A 19,467-nucleotide genomic window follows, 5' to 3' on the forward strand; every position below is an offset into this window, starting at 1 on the left:
CGTTGGAAGAGCAGGAACACCTGGTGGGAATTCTCCTGGAATTCCTGGGAAGCAGAGGGGCACTGGGACGGGGAGCTTAGTCTGGTTTTCTCCCTGTTTCAGCATCAGATCTTGATGTTGCAGCCCAATCACCTCCCCTCCCCCCATGGTAACCCTGGGTGACTGAGAAGCAGGGGGTAGAAGGTGAGGCCTCCAGGGAATCCCAGCAGCCCCACTTCTCTGCCCTCAGCTCCCCACCCGCTTCACCTGCCAGTGCAACTCAGTGCTGAGCTAAAGGCCAAGCGACCGTACGATCTGTCCTCCAAACCAGCATCCTCCTGAGAACGCAAGGGGGCGTCGTTAATAATTATGCAGGACAACAGCTGTACACTGGAGCTGGGGAACTAGGGCATGTGGTGTCCCTGGTTACAGGGCTCGGGGCAAAGTCTATGCAGGGCTGGCCTTGAAGAATTTGCCTTTTAAGGAAAATCAGTTGATTTCAGTTATGGCAGAGAAGTTCTCCCAGGGACTTTTTTAGAGCCCCTAAGGGTCTCCCTCTCTCCTCTCTGGTGTAAAGTTTGTAGTCAGAGAAAGCAGGTTGGGGGGGGGGGGGCGGGGTGGAATTAAACTCACTGACTAATAACCAAGAACCCAAAAATATATCGTGGCAATGGTCCTGTTGACAACTGGGTTACACTGGAGCCATTTCCCAGAATCCCCTTCCCTGGATGGTTCTGGGTTAGACTTAGCCAAAAGTGGGACTTCAGTAGCTTTGCAGGCAGAAACGGGAGCCTGGCCATCAGATACTTGGTTTCCAGTGGACTTTCTCACCCCCTCCTGCTTTGTGGAGTCATTTCAGCAAGTGGGCTTCCCCAACTGGCACACCCCCAGCTCTGCCCAGCACCTCCCAGGTGGTGTAGGATCCATTCCTATAAGAAATCTCTTCTCCCATAACTCCCACAACAGTGAATCTGCTTCCCTGATTAAACCCTGACTGACACAGAGAGGGCAGACTTTTTAAACATCTGGACAGGTGCAGGCCAATTATATGCAAAGGCATACTTGTCTCCCATTATTCCTGCAAATATTGGTGACTAAGGAGAGCCTCAGAGGAGAGCCCACATGAGGGGCTGGGAGGTAGAGGAAACCAGGCTCGGGAACCCCGGTTCTGGAACCAAATCCCAGTTCTGCCAACTAATCACTGCTGGGGGCAAGTGGATAGCTTTCCTGAGTCTCAGTGTTCTCCTCTGTAGTTCCTCTTGTTCTGCAACACCCAGCCACACCAAAGGGCCAACACACGACTGGACATCACTGTCCCCTTCTCAACCTGCCACCCCCGAGACCCTCCATGCTGGTCACCAACCCCACATCCAAGGGGCAGCAGCCTGGGAAGGAAGAATCACCAAAGCCAAACAGGCAAGGGCTGGGCGGGAGAGGAGGCATCAGAAAGAGCTGGAAAGGAGAAGGGCAGAGGGACTATCTGCAGGAGAGAGGTGTCCTCACACGGCCTTCCCCGGGCTGCCGGGACACTTTCGAGGGATAGATTTCAGAGCAGAGAGTCGCATTTCGAGATGTCCATCTCGTACGGGGCCAGCCTCCTGTGTACCACTGTGGTTTCGAGGAGCTGATTCACTGTCCCCACCTGCACCCTCACCCGCACCTGCTCCTTTGGTGCTGCCTGACCGGTGGCCTGTCTGCCCAGATGTCATCTCTCCTCCACACGAGCACTGACCCTTCAGATCACTGCGGGAGCCTTTCAGCCCCGGCCTGCACCCTGCACTTGGCTAAACAGGAACCAAGCCCACGTGGGCCTCCTGAGAGCTGGGGACTGGAACGGGTACGCGTGCAGTGGAGACTCAGCTGCCTCCTCCAGCCCCGAGGCCGATGCAGCAGCTTGCGGAGCAGGTTCTGAGCAGGTGCCATTCATTCTGGGGGGAGAGTGTAGGCAATGGGGACAAGGAGCCCAAAGGCAGAGTCCTCCAGGAGTCGAGTTGGAGAGTCCATGCTGGGGTCCCTCGGCCTCCCTAGAAGACAGTCCTTCCACCAGGTGGTTCAGGCTCTGTAGTGTGGACTCTTCCCAGGACGCTTGCTGGGCAGACCACACTCTTCAACAGACACCCAGACAGCAAAGCAGGGGCGGCCGACCCTGTGCCCATGAACCAAGCTCAGCAGGCTCTCTACCCAGATTCTGACACTGGGGTTCTGAGACTCATCGGGGGCTGATTAAATCAATACATGTGATTTCCCTCAAGCCTGTGCAGACCCTTGGGAGATCTTCACTCCAGAACAACACGGTCTTTGGCAACCTGAGTCCCTACAATCTCTGCTAAGAGCTCAGCATCTCAAAGGTTTCCTGCCCAAATCTATATTTCATCAACATAGCATCCAATCCATCCTCCACTCAGCCCTGGGACCCTTCTAACCTGCCCAGAGAGGTGCCTCCTTTTAGGGTTGGTCAAGGCCAGTGGTTCTCAAAGCGGGGCTCCCAGATCAACAGCATCACAGCACCTGGGAACTTGTTAGAAAGGCAAGCTATTGGCCCCCACCCCAGACCTACTGAATCAGAAATTCTGGGGGTGGGCCCAGCACTCTGTGCTTTAAGAATCACTGGTCTAGACTTACAATCTCCTCTCTGCCATCAGAGCCAGAACAGGAGGGAAGGTACTGGAGGCAAGAGGACCGGGCAGAGGCCTGGGACCCTGCTGAGGTCTGCGGCCATGGACGAAGGTAAGGAGAAGGTCTGCTTGCTCTCTGATGAGCTAAGAGGGAGGCTGGCTTTCCCCGGGCAGCAGAAGTTCAGGCGTCTGTCGCTCTGTGAGCCTAATCTGTCCCCAGAAGAGTCTGACCATGTGTCACTGCAAACACAGCTTGCTCTACCGCAGAGCAGATGTTCCCAAGAGCTGAGCCGTTTGAATAGAGTTAATGGGCAGCCGTAAATCATCAGCTGGAGACACGCGGAGGCTGCAGGGGAGACGAGGCCACTTGGCCTGAGCCCCAGCATGAGAACTAGGTGTGTGCTCCACTTGAGCCGGCATGCGGGCCATCAGCCAAACAGGGGAAGGTTGGGCAGGGCTGGTCCTCATGCCTGCTTGGAGCTCAGACCGCAGCCACTCGCGCTACCGGGGAGATCCTGAGTGAGGAGCGGAGAACCCAACTGGCCAAGGTCCTACCCGCTGCTTCAGGGGGCGGTCTGGAAGGGCACCATGCCCAGTCCTTGTGCCCCCCTTCCCTCCTCTCCCTGCATGGTCCTCACTGAGGTTCTTCCCCAGGAGGGCTTGAGTTAGTAAGAGAGGTGGGCAAGGAAGGGAGCACAGACAGGAAATGAGCCTGGAAAGCTCCAGGATGCTTGGGGAAGCCCAGGGCACCAGCAGCCTGGAGGGGAGCCTTCTCCACCACCACCCATTCTGTCCTCCCAACTGCAACCTCCCCACAGATCTGAACTGAGCCTGATGCCAGATACCCTGCTGACCTCTGTGCTGAGGCTCCCCCGGGGGCAGAGGTGCCAGTTCTGAGCCACTGTCCGTTGAAAGCTACTCTGATCACCCAAGCTCAGCTTCTCCGGTCTTCATGTCCCTCTGCCTCCTCCCACCCCCACCCATGCCCATGGCGGATGTGCACTTGAATCTGAGTGTTCACCTGTGAGGACCGCTACTGAACCTGGAGTTCAGCACTGAAGACCAGTGCCATCATTTGGGACCAGTTCTCCAGAATGGTGGGGAACAAGGTACACTTGGTAGGGGTAACCATGCAGAGCCCTTTGTCAGGAGGGCAGAAAGGGAAGCAGTCAGCCTGGATTTGGCAGGAAAGGGAGTGTAACTAAAACTAAAAAGATTTAGATTCTGGGCCTATTAAACGTGTGAAAGGATGCTAAAATTAAAGTTTCAGCGGAAGAATTCATACCATAAAGATTGGTACCACCAGAAGTAGGAGACCAATTCCTACGTGTGCACCTCACGCAGCAAATGTTCCAGGACAAATTGCACCACTCTGGGATGCTTGGGCAAATCAGTAATACAGGAAGGGAACCAAGAGTTGTGGGAAAAGGTGCAGGAAGAAAGTTCTGTGGGGAGAGCTGTGGCTGAGCTGCGAGTCCCACCCCTCCCCCACTTGGGGTGATCATCTCACCCCAAGGCTAGTGAGAAGGGGTTGCTACGAGATTCCTCAGAAAACCTGCACTGTGTTTCTTGCCACTGGAAGAAGATAAAGCGGCCTGGTGTGGGGTCACTCCTGAGAAAGTAAAGATGCACATGGCCCAGGTGGATGTGGCTGCATGACTTATCCTGGCACCACGTGTGCTTGAGAAGAATGTATCTTCTGCTGCTGTTGGATGGGATGTTCTATATGTCCTTTGGGTCCATCTGCTCTAACATATAGTTTATTTTTTTTAATGAATAAATTTATTTATTTATTTTTAATTTTGGCTGTGTCGGGTCTTCATTGCTGCGTGCAGACTTTCTCTAGTTATGGCGAGTGGGGGCTACTCTTCGATGCAGTTCTCGGGCTTCTCATTGCAGTGGCTTCTCTTGTTGCGGAGCACGGGCTCTAGGTGCACGGGCTACAGTAGTTGTGGCCCGTGGGTTCAGTAGTTGTGGCACACAGACTTAGTTGTTCCACGGCATGTGGGATCTTCTCGGACCAGGGATCGAACCCGTGTCCCCTGCACTGGCGGGTAGATTCTTAACCACTGTGCCACCAGGGAAGTCCCTCTAACATATAGTTTAAATCCAGCGTTTCCACACTGATTTTATGTCTGGGTGATCTATCCATCGTTGAAAGTGGATTATTGAAGTCCCCTCCTACTATTGTATTGCTTTATATTTCTCCCTTCAGACATGTTGGTGTTTGCTTTATATATTTAGGTGCTCCTATGTTGGGTGCATAAATATTTACAACTGTTGTATCCACTTGATGAACTGACCCCTTTATCACTATATAATGACCTTCTTTGGCTCTTCTGACAGTTTTTTAGTTGACGTCTACTTTATCTGATATAAGTATAGCTCTATACTATACTTTGGTTTCTATTTGTATGGAATACCTTTTTCCACCTCTTCACTTTCAGTCTACTTGTGTCCCTAAGGATGAAGTGAGTCTCTTGTAGGCGGCATTTAATTGGGGCTTGTTTTTTTAATCCATTCACCCACTCTGTGTCTTTTTATTGTAGAATTTAGTCCCTTTACATGTAAAGTAATTACTGGTAAGTATGGGCTTAATACTGCCATTTTCTTCATTGTTTTCTGGCTGTTTTGTAGTTCCTTTGATCCTATCTTCCTCTCTTGCTCTCTTCCTTTGTGGTTTGATGATTCTCTGTGGTGGTGTACTTTGATTCCTTTCTCCTTGTCTTTATCTACCACAGGTTTTTGTTTTGTAGTTATCGTGAGACTTACATAAAACATCTTATATACCTTCAGTATGCTGTTCCTCATTTGTAATGCACTGTGCAAAATATTAGTGAGCATGGCTTTCTTAACACAGCATTTTCTATTTTCACCCATCACTTCACAGTGACGTTTTGCCTCAAATTATTTTCAGTTTTGATTTTCACTGAATAAACCTGTACTTTTAGCACATCCCCAAAGAAGTAATCGAAAGGTTCAATTTTTTTAAGTAAATAATATTGTTCAGGTTTCCTTTTATACAGTTCTGTAGATTTAAAATACAGCTTCTGGGTTGAGGGCTCTGCAGGAGGGAGCGTGCTGGGAGAACCCACCAAAGTGCCCACACAAGAGAGTGCTCTTCACACCCAAAGCACAAAGCCACTTTGGGAAATTTCCAGTCAAGAATGAACCTTTTCTATGTCCTCTGCCCCCTACCTTTTCTCACCACTCCCCATCCACCTTCCCATCCATGGAGGGAAAAGAAAGCAATCAGAAGGTAAGAGAGGAAGATGAGAAGAAAGGGCTGAAAAATAGAGAACCAAGCACATCCCTCACTTCGCTCCTACAGCAGGCTCCAGAGGGACCCCGCCTGAGGCTCACCTGAGCCAAGGGAGGGGAAGAAGTTTAACATTAAATCTAGTTCAGAATTTTTACTATTGTCTTCAACTGGACATTGCAGTTTCTGAATTGAGGCTGTTGGAGAATTAATGTGTTGGTAAGATGTACCTGCTGGAGTATCCTTCTAGGGCAAGAGAAGACTGCACCTGCTGAGTAATTTTAAAGGGATGATGAGACACACAAAATATTAAGTTGCATTTTGATCGTGTCATGTATTGTGAATGTTCACAGGGCACTTACTGTGTACCGGGCATTTTCCCTGCATTGTCTACTCTAATCCTCCCAACAGCAACACTGGATCAGGTGTTGTCATCCTCACTTCACAGCTGAGGAAGCGGACACTCGGCAAGGTTAAGGACCCTTTCCAATGATACACAAGTGGAGAAGCCAAGGTGGAACTAATCTGTCTCTGATTCCAAAGCCTTTGTGTCAAGTTAGACACATTCTTTCTGCCTACAGGTTCATCACAGTTTCTAAAATGTGAGGGTGAAAATCAAGGAACACCCAGGCGTTTGTTTGCATGTGGCTACATTTCCCAGGAACCTACAAATTCTATCGCTTTAATGCTCAACCTTCACCTTCCCCCAGCTGCTTCTCCAATAGAAGCAGGTCCCATGCAGGAAAGAGTGTTAAAAGTGGGCTTTCAGCTCCAGCCAGAAACAGGGATAAGACATGTGAAGGGTGTTCCTTTTTTTCTTCACCACATCCTTTGCAGTCACGACTGCACTTTAAAGAGAACGTCAGGTTGGTGGAATTAGTTAAGCTCCAAGACAAACGTTATATGTTTGTTTTTAAACCAGGCCTCCTGAGTAAAAAACCCAGCAAGCATATGACAGGGAAAAATCTCCTTCTACAGGCATTCACGGGCACAGCCAGAGGCCTCCTTAGGCTGAGGAAGACTTTCTTTTCTAATTTAGAGACTCAAGGGTACAAATAAAGTTAGGTACTGGTTAAAGAACCTGGCCAAACTTTTAAACAAATCCAAGTTTCTGTGAGGCAGTCAGATAGAACAGACCCTTTATAAGGAAAGGACTTGTTTTGGTTTGGAGACTGTAAAGAAGGGAGAATCGTCCCTGAGATCCTGAGCTCAACCTCTGACACTCTAAGAATTGTCCCCAGTACCCTCCTGGGTCAGTGAGAGTCCTGAAAGACACCGACGACCACAGCAAGTAAGATTCTGGCCAAACAGACATAACTCCTTCAGTCAACAACCATCAACAAGCCAGCAGCCTGCCAGGCCTCCCAGACAACAGAGAGGTTAGCATCTCAAGAGAACCTTTGAAATCAGGTACAGGTTCAGAGCCCAGCTCTAAACTCACCATCTGAGCAACTCATGGTAAACTGCTTACCAGGCCCCAGTTTCCTCATCTGTAAATTGAGCATACAGGCAATGCCCATACAAAGGGTAACTGTGAGGGTTAAATGAGATGGTATTTGTAAAGCAGCTTGCACAGTTCCTGGCTGTTAATATTAAGTGTTAAATATATTTTTAATATATGTATTTAAACTATAAAAAAATTAAATTTAAAAACTGTAAAAGCTGCCCTTCCCCAGGATCCCAGTCCCCAATTTAGACTATTGTGATAACTTTTGTGAGGGTTCAAAGAGAGAGCTGAATTTCCATTTCTGGGAAGATGGAGTAGACATATCTTTCCTATTCCTTCCACCATATACAACTAAAAGCCCAGGATAGAATATACAGAACAAATACAAGAAGACTCTGAAAAGTGGAATGGAAAAGGCAGACTGGCGAGGGACCTCAGAATCTGATGACAACACAGCAGTCAGTTTTCTGAGCTTATTTTTTGCCTCGTATGTACCAGACTTGGAGCTGATGAAGAGAGCAAACAGACCAAAAAACAGACAAACTCCCAGAAAAACTCTTCTCTCTTTGGCCAAAGAACCAGGAAAAGGGAGCCTAGAAAGACAGAAAACTTGTAGTCGATCACCGCTCTACTCCAGCCAAATGCCACGGAAAAAGGCTGTGATCCGGGAAAGCTGGGTGGGGAGCTACCCCTCACCTGCTCCATCAGGGTGCAACAAGACACCCTCAACATCCCTGCATGGTACTGTCACTTAGAAGGTCAAGAAGGGCGCTGGGAGCTTCATCTCCACCGGGCAGTGACGTCATCTTCCCTTGGGGTCCAAGTGGAGACCAATGGAGACATGGACTTCAAGTCCACATGGAAATAATGAGGTGATCCCCAACATGCAGAGTTTGTGTCAGAGGAGACAGGACTCACTGTCACCCAGCAGTAATGAAACCACCACACCCTCCCTTCCCTAGAGTCAGTGAAGGCCACATGGGAAGCAGAACAAGGCACTCCTCCCCCTGCCAGCCAGGAAGTTTCAGTGGAGGCCTAGCAAGGACCCAGAAATCCCGCCCCCCGTGCCCAGCAGTAATGAGGAGCCTCCTCAGGTGTCATTAGAGAGATCCAGTGAGGGATTCAGAATTCTGCTCTCACCTGGCAGTAGAAGGTGACCTTCCCCTGCAATCCTAAATATATATGTACCAAATAACAAAGCTACAAAATATGTGAGGCAAAAACTGATAGAACTGAGAGGAAAAAATAGACAAACCCACAATTATATTTGGGGACTTTAATACCACTATCCAAAAATTAATAGAAAAATTAGACAGAAAATCACCAAGAGTATGAAAGAACTCAACACCATCATCAACCAGTAGGATCTCATTGACATTTACGGAACACTCCACCCAATAACAGCAGAATACATACTCTTTTCAAGTTCCCTCAAAACATATACCAAGATAAACCATATCCTGGACCACAAAACCAACCTCAACAAAGTTAAAAGAACTGAAATCACATAGAGTGTGTTCTCTGACCACAGTGGAACCAAACTAGAAATCAATAACAGAAAGATAACAGGGAAATAAACAACACACTTCTAAATAATACATAGGTCAAAGGGGAATTCTCAAGGAAAATTTTGTTTAAAAAATTGAACTGAATGGAGCTTCCCTGGTGGCGCAGTGATTGAGAGTCCGCCTGCCGATTCAGGGGACACGGGTTCATGCCCTGGTCCAGAAGGATCCCACATGCCACAGAGCAGCTGGGCCCGTGAGCCATGGCTGCTGAGCCTGCGCATCCAGAGCCTGTGCTCCACAACAGGAGAGGCCACAACAGTGAGAGGCCCGCGTACCGCCAAAAAAAATGAACTGAATGAAAACAATAACAACAACATATCAAAATTTGTGGGACACAGACAAAGCAGTGCTTTGAGGGCAATTTATAGGCCTAAATGATACATTAGAAAACAGTGTAAGTCTCCAATCTATGACCTAAGCTCCCACCTCAATAACCTAGAAAAAGAACAAATAAACCCAAAAAAGTGGAAGGAAGAAAACAAAGAGAAAAGCAGAAATCAATGAAGTTGAAAACTAAAAAACAATAGGGAAAAAATCAATGAAACAAAAAACTTCTTCGAAAAGATCGATAAAATTGACAAAACTCTAAGAAGATTAAAAAAGAAAAAAAGACAAGATATAAATTAATAATATTAGGAATGAAATAGAGGCTAACATTACATACTTCATAAACATCATGAGGATAAGAGAATACTATGAACAACTCTGCATACATAAATTTAACAACTTAAATGAAATAGACTAATTTCTTGAAAAACACAAACTATCACAACTCATCCAAAATGAAGTAGACAATTTGAATAGTCCTTAACTATTAAGAAAATTGAATTTGTAATTTTTTAAATGCCCCAAAGAGAAGTCTCTGGGCCCAAACGGTTTCATAGAGAATTCTACCCAAAGAAGATTTAACACCAATTCTATACAATCTCTTCCAGAAAATGGAAGAGAAGGAAACACTTCTCAATTTATTTAATGAAGTATTATCCTGATACTAAAGACAACACAGAAAAAGAAAACACACCAGTATCCATCATAACTATAACACCAAAATCTTTAATAAAACATTAGCAAATAGAATTTAGCAATACAGAAAAGAATTTGACTTGACTAAGTGTATAATTTAATAGGGTGTCTTCCAGGTATGCAAGGGTGACTCAATTCACAATCAGTGTCGCCCCCATGTAACAGGCTAAAGAAGAAACAGCTCATGATGCTATCAGTCAATATGGAAAAAGCATTTGACAAAATTCAACACCTATATATGATGAAAACACTCAGATAACTAGCAATAGAAAGATCTTCCTCAAACTGATAAAAAGCATCTACGAAAACCTACAGCCAATGTACTTAATGGTGAAAAAATGAATGTTATCGCCCCTCCAAGTCTGGGATCAAAACAAGGGTGTCTGCCCTCACTACTCTCATTTACATAGTGCCGAAAGTTCTAGCCAGTGTAATAGGGGAAGGAAAGGAAATAAAAGGCATACAGGTCCAAAATGAAGAAATAAAAATATCCCTATTTTCAGATGACATGATTATATATGTGGAAAATCTCAAGGAATCTATGTTTTTAAAGGTCCTAGAATTGAGTGAGTTCAGCAAGCTTTCAAGGTACAAGATAAACATTTTAAAGTTAACTGCATTTCTACATACTAGCAATGAACACATAGACACCAAAGGTACAAATACTGTACCATTACAATAACTGAAAAATATTAAACACTTAAGTATAAATCTAACAAAACATGTATAGAATTTTTATGTTAAAAACTACCAAAAGCTAATGAAAGAAAGAATTCCTAAATAAATGGAGAGACATATCGTGCTTATGGATTGTAAGACTCAACATAGTAAATATGTCAATTCTCCCCAAATTTATATACAGATTTAACATAATTCTTATCAAAATGCCACCAAGGATTTTTGTAGCTGTATACAAAGTTACTCTAAAATTTAGATGGAACAGCAAACAAACTAGAACAGCTAAAAGAAATTTTGAGAAAGAAGAATAAGAGGAAATCATCTACCCAATTTCAAGACATTATATAGCTATAGTAATGAAGACTGTGTGTACTGGCAGAAGGAAAACTACACAGATCAATGCAACAGAATAGAGAACCCAGACACAGACCCATACAAATATGCCAAACTGTTTACTGACAAAGGTGCAAAAGCAATTCATGGAGGCAAATATAGCCTTTCAACAAATGGTGCTGGAGGAACTAGAAACCCAGAGGCAACAAAATGAACTTCAATCCAAGTCTCACGCCTCATTAAAAATTTCACTCAGAATGGATCATGGACTTTAATATAAAACATAAAACTGTAAAACGTTTTTTTAAAATAGGAGAAAATCTTTGGGATATAGGGCTAGGCAAAGAGTTCCTAGACATGGGACCAAAATCATAATCCACAAAAGGAAAAATGATAAACTGGACTTCATCAAAATTCAAAACATTTGCTCTGCAGAAGACCCTACCAAGAAGTCTACAAACCGGGAGAAAATATTCTCAAAACACATATCTAACAAAGGACTAATATCTAGAATATATATAGAACACTCAAAACTCAGTAGAAAAATAAATAATCCAATTAGAAAATGAGCAAAAGACATGAAGAGCCATATTCAAAGAGGATCTAAAGATGGCAAATCAGCATGTGAAAAGATGTTCAACATTATTTGCCATTATGGAAATACAAATTAAAACCCCCTGTATCACTGCATACCTATCAGAATGGCTAAAATAAAAGATAGTGATGGGAGAAACAAGATCACTCACACATGACTGATGGGAACATAAAATGGTGCAGCCACTCAGGAAAACAGCTGGGCAGTTTCTTAAAAAACTAAACATGCAACAACCATATGACCCAGCAATTTGCACTCCTGGGAATTATCCCAGATAAATGAAGACATTTTCACACAAAAACCTATGCACAAATATTTATAGTAGCTTTTCTCATTATAGCCAAAAATTTGAAACAGCCCAAATGCCCTTCAGTAGGTGAATGCTGAAACCAATGTGGCACATTCATACCATGGGATACTACTAAGAAATGAAGAGTAACAAACTTTGATATTAAAGAGGTGAAAAAAACTGAGCAGCATGTGTAAGGTTCACATTCCAGAGACACAGTCTCACTAAAAGACTGAGATCTAATCACAGGACTATAGAAAGCCTCCCTCCCCCCTCCAAAATCTGGCACATTACTAAAGGTCTATTTACCAGTTTCTTTTACATCATATACAGCCATCAAGAAAAAAATTATAAGACATGCTAAAAGGCAAAAAATACAGTATGAAGAGACAGAGTAAGCATCAGAACCAGACTCAAATATGGCAAGAATATTGGAATTATCAGACCAGGAATTTAAAACAGTTATGATTAATTTACTAAAAGCACTAATGGATAAAGTAGACAGCATGCAAGAACAAATGAGCAACGTAAGTAGAGAGATGGAAATTCTAAGGAAGAAAGAAAAAGTAATGCTAGAGATCAAAAATACTGTAAAAGAAATGAAGAATGCCTTTGAAGGACTCAGCAGTAGACTGGACATGGCTAAGGAAAAAAATCTCTTTGCTTGAGATTTCAATAGAAACTTCCAAAACTGAAAAGCGAAAAGAAAAAGAACTGGGAAAAAAAAAAAAAAGGACAGAATATCCAAGAACTTTGGGACAACTACAAAAAGTATAACATACATGTAATGAAAATACCAAAAGGAAAAGAAAAAGAGAAAGAAACAGAAGAAATACTTGAAGCAATAATGACTGAGATTTTTTTTGCCCCCCAATTTTTTTTTTTTTTTTTTTAAAGTTGAGTGTACGTGTGTGTGTTCTTATATTTTTATTTATTTATTTATTTCGGTACGCGAGCCTCTCACTGTTGTGGCCTCTCCCGTTGCGGAGCACAGGCTCCGGACGCGCAGGCTCAGCGGCCATGGCTCACAGGCCCAGCCGCTCCGCGGCATGTGGGATCTTCCCGGACCGGGGCACGAACCCATGTCCCCTGCATCGGCAGGCGGACTCTCAACCACTGCGCCACCAGGGAAGCCCTGCCCCAAAATTAATGACACTAAACCACAAAACCAAAAATCTCAGAGAACACCAAGCAGTATAAATGCAAAAACAAGCAAACAAACAAAAACACCTCGGCATGTCACAGTCAAAGTGCAGAAAATCAAAGATTAAAATAAAATACGTCTCAAGAAGACAGAGGTAAGGTTTAAAAATACCTTACTTTTAGGGACTTCCCTGGTGGTCCAGTGGTTAAGAATCTGCGCTTCCACTGCAGAGGGCGCAGTTCTATCCCTCTTCGGGGAACTAAGATCCCACATGCAGTACAGTGCGGCCAGGGAAAAAAAAACAAAAAAAACACCTTACCTTTAGAGCAGCAAAGATAAGAATTACATCTGAATTCTCCCAGTAGAAACCATACAAGCAAGAAGAAAATGAAGTAAAATGTTTAAAGTATTGAAAAGAAAAAATGACCAACCTAAAATACTGTATTCTGTGAAATTATCCTTCAAAAGTAAAGAGGAATAAAGTCTTCCTCAGACAAACAGAAGTTGAGGGAATTTGTTGCTAGACCTGCCTTGAAATAGATGTTAAAAGAAGTTCTTCAGAGAAAGGGAAAGTGATATAGGTCAGAAACTTGGACCTACATAAAGAAAGGAAGCACATTAGAGAAAAAATTAGTAAAGGTAAAATAAAACTTTTAATTTTCTTATTCTTAATTGATCAGATAACAGTTGGTTCAAAATAATAATAGCAACAATGTATTCAATTGTGTATGCTTCTGTGTGTGTGTATTATTTATGCATATGTATAAGTGAAATGAATGGCAGCAAAGATACAAGGGATGAAAGGAAAGAACTAGGATAACTTTGATATTATAAGGTACATGCAGTACCTGTGAATCAGTATAATGTTATTTGGAAGTGGCCTTGGATTAGTTGTAAATGTATATTTCAAAATTTAAGGCAAGCACTAAAAGAAGTTAAAAAAAAAGTATAACTGATATGCTAAGAAAGGAGAGAAAATGGAATCATAAAATACTCAATTAGAACCACAAAAGACAAGAAAGGAGTGGAAGACAAAACCAGGAACAAAGACAAGGGCAACAAATAGAAAACAGTAACAAATATGGCAGAGATTAATCCAACTATGTCAGTAATCACACTAAATGTCAATGGTTTAAATAGATCAATTAAAAGACAGAGATTGTCACAGTGGATTAAAAAAAAAAAAAGGACCCAGCTATACATTGTCTATAAGAAACCCACTTTCAGTATAAAGACACATATAGGTTAAAAGTAAATGAATAAAGATACATCATGCTTGACATGATATTATACATAGAGAATCCTAAAGATGCTACCAGAAAACTACTAGAGCTAATCAATGAATTTGGTAAAGTAGCAGGATACAAAATTAACGCACAGAAATCTCTTGCATTCCTATACACTAATGATGAAAAATCTGAAAGAGAAATTAAGGAAACAATCCCATTTACCATTTCAACAAAAAGAATAAAATATCTAGGAATAAACCTACCTAAGGAGACAAAAGACCTGTATGCAGAAAACTCTTAAGACACCAATGAAAGAAATTTCAGACGATACAAACAGATGGAGAGATATACCATGTTCTTAGATTGGAAGAATCAACATTGTGAAAATGACTATACTTCCCAAAGCAATCTACAGATTCAATGCAATCCCTATCAAACAACCAATGGCATTTTCCACAGAACTAGAATAAAAAATTTCACAATTTGTATGGAAACACAAAAGACCCTGAATAGCCAGAGCAATCTTGAGAAAGAAAAACGGAGCTGGAGGAATCAAGCTCCTGGACTTCAGACTATACTACAAAGCTACAGTAATCAAGACAGTATGGTACTGGCACAAAAACAGAAATATAGATCAATGGAACAGCACAGAAAGCCCAGAGGTAAACCCACGCACATATGGTCACCTTATTTTTGATAAAGGAGGCAAGAATATACAATGGAGAAAAGACAGCTTCTTCAATAGTGGTGCTGGGAAAACTGGACAGCTACATGTAAAAGAATGAAATTAGAACACTCCCTAACACCATACACAAAAATAAACTCAAAATGGATTAAAGACCTAAATGTAAGGTCAGACACTATAAAACTCTTAGAGGAAAACACAGGCAGAACACTATGACATAAATCACAGCAAGATCCTTTTTGACCCACCTCCTAGAGAAATGGAAATAAAAACAAAAATAAACAAATGGGACCTAATGAAACTTAAAAACTTTTGCACAGCAAAGGAAAACATAAACAACACCAAAAGACCACCCTCAGAATGGGAGAAAATATTTTCAAACAAAGCAACTGACAAAGGATTAATCTCCAAAAGTTACAAGCAGCTCATGCAGCTCAATATCAAAAAAACAAACAACCCAATCCCAAAATGGGCAGAAAACCTAAATAGACATTTCTCCAAAGAAGATACACAGATTGCCAACAAACACATGAAAGGATGCTCAACATCACTAACCATGAGAGAAATGCAAATCAAAACTACAATGAGGTATCACCTCACACTGGTCAGAATGGCCATCATCAAAAAATCTACAAACAATAAATGCTGGAGAGGGTGTGAAGAAAAGGGAACCCTCTTGCACTGTTGGTGGGAATGTAAACTGATACAGCCGCTATGGAGAACAGTACGGAGGTTCCTTAAAAACTAAAAATAGAACTACCATACGACCCAGCAATCCCACTACTGGGCATATGCCCTGAGAAAACCATAATTCAAAAAGAGTCATGGACCACAATGTTCATTGCAGCTCTATTTACAATAGCCCGGAGATGGAAACAACCTAGGTGTCCATCATCGGATGAATGGATAAAGAAGATGTGGCACACATATACAATGGAATATTACTCAGCCATAAAAAGAAACAAAATTGAGTTATTTATAGTGAGGTGGATGGACCTATAGAGTCTGTCATACAGAATGAAGTAAGTCAGAAAGAGAAAAACAAATACCATATGCTAACACATATATATGGAATCTAAAATTTTTTTTAAAATGGTTCTGAAGAACCTAGGGGAAGGACAGGAATAAAGACACAGAGAATGGACTTGAGCACACGGGGAGGGGGAAGGGTAAGCTGGGATGAAGTGAGGGAGTGGCATGGACATATATACACTACCAAATGTAAAATAGATAGCTAGTGGGAAGCAGCCACATAGCACAGGGAGATCAGCTCGGTGCTTTGTGACCACCTAGAGGGGTGGGATAGGGAGGGTGGGAGGGAGATGCAAGAGGGAGGAGATATGGGGATATATGTATATGTATAGCTGATTTACTTTGTTATAAAGCGGTAACTAACACACCACTGTAAAGCAATTATACTCCAATAAAGATGTTAAAAAAAAAAGATACATTATGCTAATACTAATCAAAAGAAAGGGCATAGCTATACTAATATCAGACAGACTAGACTTCAGAGCAAAGAAAGTAATCAGGGATAAAGAGGAGCATTACATAGTGACACAGGGATCAATTTTCCTAGAAGACATAACAATCCTTAATGTGAATGAATCTCACAACACAGCATCAAAACCGTGTGGCAAAAAGTGATAAAACTTCAGAGAGAAATAGATAAACCCCCCATTATAGTTGGAGACTCAATACCCTTCTATCAGAAACAGATCCAGAAGACTGAAAATCGTAGAGACACAGTTGAACTCTATGTTGAACTCAAAAGCATCAATAAACCAGATATAATTGACATCTATAGACTATGTCACTCAACAACAGAAGAACACAGATGCTTCTCAAGCTCATGTGGAACAAAATATTAGCAAATATAATCCAACAATGTATAAAAAGAATTATACACCACGATTAAGTGGAATTTATCCCTGATATGCAAGGCTGGTTCAACATTTGAAAATCAATTAATATAATTCATCATATCAACAGATATATCTGATAAAAGACTAATATCCAACATATGCAAAGAGCTCTTAAAACTCAACAATAAGAAACTGAACAACCTGATTTTAAATGGACAAAAGACCTGAACAGACACCTCACCAAAGAAGATATACAGAAGGAAAATTAGCATATTAAAAGATGCTCAACATCACATGTCATTAAGAAGTTGCACATTAAAACAGCAACATATTACTACACACCTATTAGAATGACCAAAATCCAAAACATCGACAACAGCGAATTCTGGTGAGGACGTAGAGCCACAGAAACTCTAATTCACTGCTGGTAGGAATGCAAAATGGTGCAGCCGGTCACTTCAAAAGACAATTGGCAGTTTCTTACAAAACTAAATATACTATACCATATGATCTAGCAGTTCCACTCCTTGGTACTTACCAAATAAGTTGAAAACTTGTGTACACACAAAAACCTGCATATGATTGTTTATAGCAGCTTTATTCATAATTGCTAAAACTTGGAAGCAACTAAGATATCGTTTAGTAGGTGAATGGCCACATAAACTGTGGTACAACCAGACACTGGAATATTATTCAGCACTGAAAATACATGAGCTATCAAGCCATGAAAATGCATGGAGGGAACTTAAATGCATATTACTAAGTGAGAAAAGTCAATCTGAAAAGTCTACATATTGTACGACTCCAACTACTGTGTATGACATTCTCAAAAGGTAAAACTATGGAGGTAATGAAAAGATCAATGGTTGCCAGGACCTGGCGGGGAGGGAAGGAAGGATGAATAGGTACAGCACAGAGGATTTTTAGGGCACTGAAAATACTCTGTGTGACACTTTAATGGTGGACCCATATACATTTGTCAACACTCATAGAATGTACAAAATCACGAGTAAACTCTAATATAAACTGTGGACTTTGGGCAATAATGCTGTGCCAGGTAGGCTCATTGATAGTGGGGAGGATGCATGTGCGAGAGGGCCAGGAATATACGGGAAATCTCTGCACTGTCTGCTCAATTTTGCTGTGAACCTAATACTGCACTTTAAAATGTCTAGTTCTTTAAGTATGTCTAATTTTTTTTAAATGCCACTACCATAAATCTAACAGCTGAACTTCTTAGCATTTATCCCAGAGAAATAAAGAATAATAAATATAGATAAATAAAATAAAGAATAATAAATATAGATAAATAAAAATAAAGAATAAAAAAATAATTTCACACAAAAACCTGTACACAAATGTTTATAGCAGGGTTTTTCGTGTTAGCCAAAAACCTAAAACAGCCGAGATGCTGAAACCCACTGCAGTACGGCCATACCATGGAATACGACTCACAACAAAGAGGAACAAACTATTGATTAGCAGTCGCCAGGGGCTAAGGAGGGGATGAGAGTGAGAGGGAAATCACTATAAAAGGGCAGCATGAAGATACCCAGTGATGCTGCAAATGCTCTGTATCACCATCAGTATGCTGGTTGTGATATTACAGTAGTTTTGCAAGATGTTATCATTGGGGAAACTGGGTAAAGGGCACATGGGCTCTCTCTGATTTCTTATAACTGCCTGAAATCTGCAGCTATCTCAAAATAAAAATTTTTATTTATTTAATTTTTTAATTAATTTTATTAATTTTATTAATTAATTTATTATTTATTTATTTATTTATTATTATATATATAATATTTATATATTTATATAAATTATATTTTATATAATATAATATATATATTTTATATATATAAATATAAATTATATTATAATATTTCTATATTTATATAAATATTTATATATTTATTAATTAATTTATTATTAATTAATTAATTAATTTAATTAATTTTAATATTTGTTTATTTAAAACAAAAGGAGAGCTGAAGAGATCCAGAAATGGAACACGGCAGATCCTAAAGTCATGGCAGCAGGGGATGCAAAACGCCAGCTGTCGGGGCCGCCTTGCCTCGCCCTGTCCTAAGAACCACGTGAAGCCAGTTCCCCTTCAGGACTGTGAGGGGTGTTGGAGGTCAGGCAGAAGGAAGGGGGCACATACAATTGCTTTCAAAGGAGCCAAAGAACAAGTTCTATATCAGACCAGAGCAGGCAGACATCCGTGGGAAAAAGACATCCATGTCCCAAGTTCCTAATTCAAGCTCAGCCCTGCAGGTTGGGCACAGGCTGGGGAGGGCAGGAAGGTTGGGGGGAGGTAGGCTGACACTTGATAGAACCAGATCCAAAGAGTGGCTCCTTGTGACATGTCCTGCCCGGTCCCCGCTGTCCCTGAGCCCCAGGTGGTTCTTCAACACTTCCTTAAATGATCTGAGATACTTCGGTGGCCTCCATGCATACCCACTTTTTACCCTAAGTTAGCTCAAGATAATGTTTTGTCCCTTGCAAATAAAAAAACGCACTGCCCCAAAAACCAAGGCTTGGGCTCTGACAATTTAAGTATCATGAATTAAATAACTGTCACCTACGAACAAATTCAATCCAGCCTACAGTCGCCCTAAAGCCACGGGACCAGCTTCAACACGGAGAGGCAGATGGGGTGGTTACAACAGTAATAACTTCTAACTGGGTGATGTGGGAAAACTTCCTTCCTCTCTGCACTGATTTCATCCTCTGTAACATGGAGGGCATAGCTAGA

This window comes from Leucopleurus acutus (assembly GCF_964270905.1).
Source record: "Leucopleurus acutus genome assembly, chromosome: 8".
In the NCBI taxonomy this organism is placed as follows: domain Eukaryota; kingdom Metazoa; phylum Chordata; class Mammalia; order Artiodactyla; family Delphinidae; genus Leucopleurus; species Leucopleurus acutus.